The following is a 7,332-nucleotide window of genomic DNA, read 5'->3' on the forward strand; positions in this document are numbered from 1 at the left end:
CACAGCTAGCACATGTGGCAAAGAAAACGGGCTGATTAAATAGTCCTGCAAGCAAATGTCCTATCAGGAAATCCAACAAGCCAACAAAGAAGCTGGGCAGTTGCTCGTGGCCAACCTGTGACACAAGTAGAGGTGCCGTTTTATCTCGTTTATAACTCCTCCTCACAGTACTCCCTCCATTTCTCCTGACCATGGTCTTTGGTGCTGAGCTTACTCTGAAAGATTGTGACTTGGACCACAGTTGCAGTCTGAGTGGCGATCTGGACCTGGATCTCTCCAGCCTTCAGATTGGACTCGATAATCACTACACTGCACCGGAGATCAGATCGCCCATTCCAGTTTGGTACCCAAGGAACATAAGGTAAAGGTAAAGGTTTCCCTTGACGTAAAGTCCAGTTGAATCCGACTCTAGGGGGCGGTGCTCATCTCCGTTTCTAAGCCTTGGAGCCGGCGTTGTCATAGACACTTCCGGGTCATGTGGCCAGCATGACGACTCGGAACGCCGTTACCTTCCCGCCGAAGCGGTACCTATTGATCTACTCACATTTGCATGTTTTCGAACTGCTAGGTGAGCAGGAGCTGGGACGAGCAACGGGAGCTCACCCCGCCGCGCGGTTTCGAACCGCCAACCTTCCGATCGACAGCTCAGCGGTTTAACCCGCAGCGCCATAGGAGGCAGCAAAAAGAAGGGTGAGCGTGTTAGCTCTGCCATGTCCTGCCACACCATTCTGCTTGTTTTTAGGGCACATTTCTATAAGAGCCAGGCTTTTTTGTCCTTAGGAGGGGCATGGGCTTGTCAATGTCATTGATTCGAGGCCATAGGCCTCCTTGCTTCTCCATGGTGGCTCAGTAGACGCACGGCCTCTGAAAGCAGCACTCTCCTACCAGGTTTCCTGCTATAAAATTCCCATCGTTGCTGGGAGGCTTTCAGGACGCAGACATGGGTAGCATGACTGAAGCCATTTAACACTGGACTAAATCAGTAGTTGTTAGGTTCTGTTCCAGAACACCTTGGAAATTAGCATAGCATCACACGTCTGAAAAACTGACTGTTCCCACTATCAGCCTTTGTGTAGCCACACTGTAACATGGGGTAGCATATTTAATTAGTTGATATATACCACAATCTGCACAGACTCCCAGCACAATAAGAAAAGCAGAATTACAACCAAAACCAGAACACGGAGCCACAATACAAAATGCAGGTGGCTTCTATTAATCGCTCTCCAAATGCCCTCCAGAACAACTCAACTTTTACTAACTTCTGCAAGGCCATCAAGGTGGGTGCTAGTCTGGCCTCCAAGGGCAGGCTATTTCAGAGGAAAGGGACTGCCACAGAGAAACTGCCACCACCCTTTTACCTCTCAGTAATGGGGGACCACTAATAGATTTTGTTGGAATGGGCTGATTCTACATGAACGAGGCAGTCCTGCAGATATCTTAATGTGCTTCTGGATGCAATTTAAGGTCTTGGTTATTATATTTAACGCCCTGCATGGCATGGGACCAGGTTATTTGTGGGGCCATCTATCTCTGAGGGTTACTGTCCATTCCACCAGATGTGACAGTTAAATAAATAGTGTCATCTTGTGGGACCAAGGAGATGTGCCTTCTCTGTCACAACACCTGCCATAGGGAACAGTCTCTTCTCTGAGATTTGGAGGGCCACAAACCTTTTGGTCTTTCAGAAGGCTGTTAAGACCTGATGTTTCCCCCAGGCATCAGGGCCAGGATGTTAGGGAAGCCCAATGCAAGCATGTTTGTTTTGTGAAATTGCTATATGGTGCCTTTTTAAAAAAAAAAAAAAGTTTTTTAAATTAGATTGTTTTTAACATTGGTCACAGGATGCCTTTATATATTTTTTTTAATTAGTCGTTTGTCGCCCAGACTTATGTATTTAAGATGGGCGGCCTTATAAATGTTTTAAACAAATAGTTCCTAGGCTGCAGTCTATACTAATCTAAGGCAGCTGTAGGTAGCTCAGAAAGGCTGACCACAATTCTGTGTCAATTATTATGTGCGCACCTTACACTATAACCCCAAATGTTTTGCCACAACTTGAGCCGTGCAGAGAATCTTCTAGAAATAAGATGATGTGAGAAGCTTGAAAACTGCTGCATTGGTTAGATTTATAGACACTTTTTTCCAGTCCTATGAATCTATAAACAGAATGCAAAAAATAAGGCACAAAAGGTCATCTCATCCATTCCTCCTCAAAGAAAGAGAATATTCCAAATATAGCTACCTAGCAAATTAGCACCTCTAGCAATTAACATACAGGTTATGGTGCAACATGCAAAACTGAAGGAGAAAAATACACCAGACCACAAAGGCCTGCATAAACAAAAACAATAGAATCTACAAACCATATTAACTCAAATACTTGGATTTAATGGATTTTACTCCATGAGTACAGCTAGAAGTACAGCTTTTAGCCCAATTGCTTTCCAGCTCCAGTAGTAGCTTACTGAACGTAAGAGTTGTTAAATCCCAGTGCATGTAATTCTTTGATAAGCCTCAGTCTGAAACTTGTTTGCTTCTGCTCTTCTGAGAGAGCCATGTCAAGCTTTATGTTGGATTAACTTGTGACTTTCACAAATGGTTATTTTGACATGTACATAACAGAGGTAAAACAGTATGGCTACCTTTATAACTCTTTAAATGGGAAAAAGTGGAATAGGATGTCTAAGTGACATATGTTGACAGCTGTTCTTCATTGTGGACATGGGAAATTGCTCCTGAAATTCTGTGGGAATTCTTTGGCCAAATGAGATACCTTATTTGCTTAGATTCAGAGCATTCCATTTCAAAAGAATGTTAAAAACCATAGCTCTTACGTGGAAAATACACAAAAAAAGTGTTTGCATACAAATTAATAAAGGACATAATTCCATGTTAAAGAGCTTGATCTTACTCATTGAGAACTGAACATACTTTCCACATGCCCAGCTTTATGCCAGTAGCTAATGACACATACCTCAGAATTTAGATACAGCTCAAAGAAGAGGCAGCCAGACTGCTCACTTGAGGGAATGATATTAAAGGCAAAACTGAAATACTTTGGCCACATAATGAGAAGACAGGACACCCTGGAGAAGATGCTGATGCTAGGGAGAGTGGAAGGCAAAAGGAAGAGGGGCCGACCAAGGGCAAGATGGATGGATGATATCCTAGAGGTGACGGACTCGTCCCTGGGGGAGCTGGGGGTGTCGACGACCGACAGGAAGCTCTGGCGTGGGCTGGTCCATGAAGTCACAAAGAGTCGGAAGCGACTAAACGAATAAACAACAACAGTTACAAGAGAGCTAAACTGCGTTATATTTCAGGAGATATGATTCAGCCACCAGAGATGATGGGAAATCAGTGACTTCCACTATAGATGTATTTTTCCCTTTAGTCATCTCAGCAGATAGCAGCATGTGGCTGGCCCTGACTGGATTTGAAAGTTAAGTAGGGTCTGACCTGGTTGGGGCTTGGGTGAGAGATCACTAGGGAACACCAGGGTTGTAGGTTAGACTATGAAGTGAAAACAGACAAATGAAGACCCTGAAGAAGCCACAGTGTCAAACCACTTATATGTTATTGCCAGGAAAACTTCGTGAATGTGATCACCAAGAGTCAAGCTTGATTTGAGGGCGCCTGTGCTTTATTAGAAGCATGGCATTTAGAAAGCTGATGATACTGTATATGAAAAGGTTCTCTGTGTTTCTGAATGGATGGACAGACCTGTGGGGACCTCTGCAGCATTTCCTGTATAAGGGAAAAATATAAGAAGGTGACCTGTGCTTGTCCAGTGTGAGTCAAGCATTCATTTTTCATAATGAATGCTTCTAAAAAGAGTACTACCTATCTGAAAACACATAAACACGTTATTAGGATCTGTGACTGGCCAAAATTCCTGGATGGGCATTTATCAATTGAGAAAACCTTTCAAAGCTTAGCAATAATAGTATGGTTCACCCACATTGGAATAGCTGCAACCTCTATCTATTCTAACATGTGCATCAGCTGAAGGTATTTTAACACTAAAGCAAAAAAGCCAGATTGCTATCCTTACCAAGCACATTTTAGAAATGAGCAGTAATAAGATAAAGACAGAAAAATGGTACCCCCTCCGGTAAATACTGGATGAAGCAAAGGCCTCATGTCACTTGGTTTCACAGCCAGCATGGGATCAGCTAGATTCATACAATGCCACTGATCTGATAGCTCCACATATGTAGTACTATCATTCTGAATTAGCCACAGGCAATTCTGAAAAGATAGTCCTTTTATAAAAATCCCCTTTAATGTCCTTAAGCTGCGTGATGTAATTTTGTATGTAAATAAAATGAAAGTGTCTAATCCTCTTCCCCCACTCCCCTTAAATGCTCTACATTTCATGCTTGGGCATAATAACCAAGGTCATTTCCATTTGGTTATTCCCCTTTTTTTGTTACCCTTTTCCCTGTTCCTCACATACCCTTTGCCAGTTGGATTTTTGGGTTTTCAGCTCTTTTTGGATTTCCAGTTCTTTCAGGAAATGTATGGCTTGGATTACTGCAACTGTAAACTCCATATGGGGCTCCCCTTGAAGAGCATTCGGAAGCTGCAGCTAGTCTGGAATGCAGTGCCGTGGGCAGTTTTTGGCATCTCTCACTATGCCCATCTAACACCCCTTCTCCGTGAGCTGCACTGGCTCCCAGTAGGCTTCCAGGTGTGATTCAAGATGCTGGTTGTCACTTATAAGCCCTGCATGACATATGGCCAGGCTACTTGTGGGACTGGTTTATCTAGACCCCTTTCAGTCAGGTTTCAGGCCGGGATATGGGACAGAGACTGCATTGGTCACACTTATGGATGATCTCTGGCAGGAGTGGGATGGAGGGAGCGCATCCATCCTTGCTCTTCTTGACCTCTCAGCGGCTTTTGGTACCATCGACCATGGTATCCTTCTGGAACGGCTCAGAGAGTTGGGGGTGGGTGGCATGGTTTTGCGCTGGTTCACCTCCTTCCTCCAGGGCCGGTCCCAGTTGGTGGTGACAGGAGATTAGAGATCCAACCCTTGGCCCCTGCTGTGTGGGGTGCCGCAGGGTTCGGTTTTCTCCTGTCTCCTATTTAACATCTACATGAAACCGCTGGGTGGGATCATCCATCACCACAGGATGAGGTACCATCAGTATGCTGATGATACTCAGATATATATCTCCATCCCGGGTGACGTAAGTGATGCGGTGGCTGCCCTCTCTCAGTGCCTGGGGGCTGTTGGGGTCTGGATGGGGAACAACAGGCTTCAGCTGAACCCTGGTAAGACAGAGTGGCTGTGGATTGACAGCTCCTCGGTATCCGGGAAGTTGTCATCTTTAGTTCTGGATGGGGTTGCACTGCCCCATTCAGAACCGGTGCGTAACTTGGGGGTCCTCATGGACTCATGACTCCTGCTCGAAGAGCAAGTGGCAGTCGTGGCCAGGAGGGCCTTTGCACAACTTCATGTTGTGCACCAATTACGCCCTTTCCTGGATCAAGATGCCCTCCGGACAGTCACTCATGCCCTGGTCATCTCCCATATAGACTACTGCAATGCTCTCTACATGGGGCTATCCTTGAAGAGTATCCGGAAGCTTCAGTTGGTCCAAAATGCGGCCGCGCAAACAGTGATGAGTACTCCACATGTAACACCTTTGCTGCGCGAGCTCATTGGGTTCCAGTTTGCTTCCAGGTCCAATTCAAGGTGTTGGTTATCACCTTTAAAGCCCTACATGGCATGGGGCCAGGTTACCTGAGGGACCGTCTCATCCCCATAACATCGACCTGCCCCACCCAATCGTGCAGAGAAGGCATGTTACGGACCCCGTCTGTAAGAGAATTTCATCTGGCGGGGTCCAGGAGGCGGGCCTTCTCTGCAGTGGCGTCCGCCCTTTGGAACATTCTACCCCCTGAGGTGAGGCAGGCCCCTTCGCTCCTGACCTTCTGGAAGGGTTTGAAGACCTGGTTCTGCCACCTCACCTGGGATGGGAAGGGCAACAGCTCTTCCTGGGGGTGGCTGGTGACATAGAGTTCTCCCTACCGAATGGAAATTTGCCACTTGGATTCCATATTTATATTTATTTATTATTTTAGTATTGTAGGTGTTGATTTGGTGATTTTATGATGTTGAGGTTTTAAGGAGAATGTTATTGTAAACCACCCAGAGTCCCCCTTTAAAGGGGAGATGGGCGGTAATAGAAATGTGAAAAATAAACAAACAAACAAACAAACAAATAAATAAATATGGCCAGGCTACTTGTGGGACTGGTTTCTCCCATTGCTTCTGTTCCCGCACAGGTTCTAAGCAAAAGGGCATGCTCTGGATCCCTTCCATTAAGCAACGTCATCTTGTTGAATCCAGGAGTTGTGCCTTCTCCATGGCAGCACCTGCCCTATGAAAGAGCATCCCCCAGACATTCAGATGGCCCCAACCCTCTCAACCTTTAATAAGGCTCTAAAGACCTGGCTGTTTCCCCGACATTTGGGGCAGGTTAGGTAAGCTCTGTTATGGATGGGATTTTAGGACTGGAACTCATCATTTACCTCAGGCATCATGGATTATTGTTTTAAATTGTTAGGGTCTTTAATCTTTGTACGCCACCCAGAGCTACTTCTGTGAGATGGGCAGCCACATAAATTATCTAAATAAATAAATAAATACGATCATGTGAATAGACAAATGCTGTATCACCCACTACCTTTTCCCATGAGGCAGGCCTGTAACTTCTACAGTTTTGAAAGGAAGCTGGTGGTCATAACTCTGAGCTTAATTACTAATCTATTTGGTGTTATTCTCTCAGACTTAATAAAAACAGCTGAATAAAACCTCCAGTTGTGTTCCCTGACCTGCCCAGAGTGCTAGGTGGCACTCCCTGGCCTAACTAAGCAACCAGCCCTGGCTCAGTTATTGCACATCCTAGTTTTACCCACAGACCTGGCATTTTTCAGGCCGCTGGTTGGCCACCTCAGCGGAAGCAGCACTGTATGGGTTCCAGAGTCTTCCACAGCACAGCCAGCAATCCTTAATCCCTCTCTGTGGGATTTGAGTCACAGCCATTTACTGTGAAGTTGCCACTCCACCCCCACCCTCTCTCTTCCATTCTCATGGCTGGATAACTTGACACATATTAAATAGGGTCTGATCCTGACAGCTGCTCAAACAAAGGAAATTGGATGAGCGTTTTGCAATTAAACTAGAGCTATAGGCATTCAGCTTGTCTCAGGATCAGTGCTTTGGTACAACATGCGTAGTAAATTTCTTCACGTCTCATTCCCCTTTTCTGCTCCAGTTTTTACTACAAAGAGGAGCAGCTGACCCGTACAGAA

This window comes from Candoia aspera, chromosome 2, assembly GCF_035149785.1.
Source record: "Candoia aspera isolate rCanAsp1 chromosome 2, rCanAsp1.hap2, whole genome shotgun sequence".
Lineage (NCBI taxonomy): Eukaryota > Metazoa > Chordata > Lepidosauria > Squamata > Boidae > Candoia > Candoia aspera.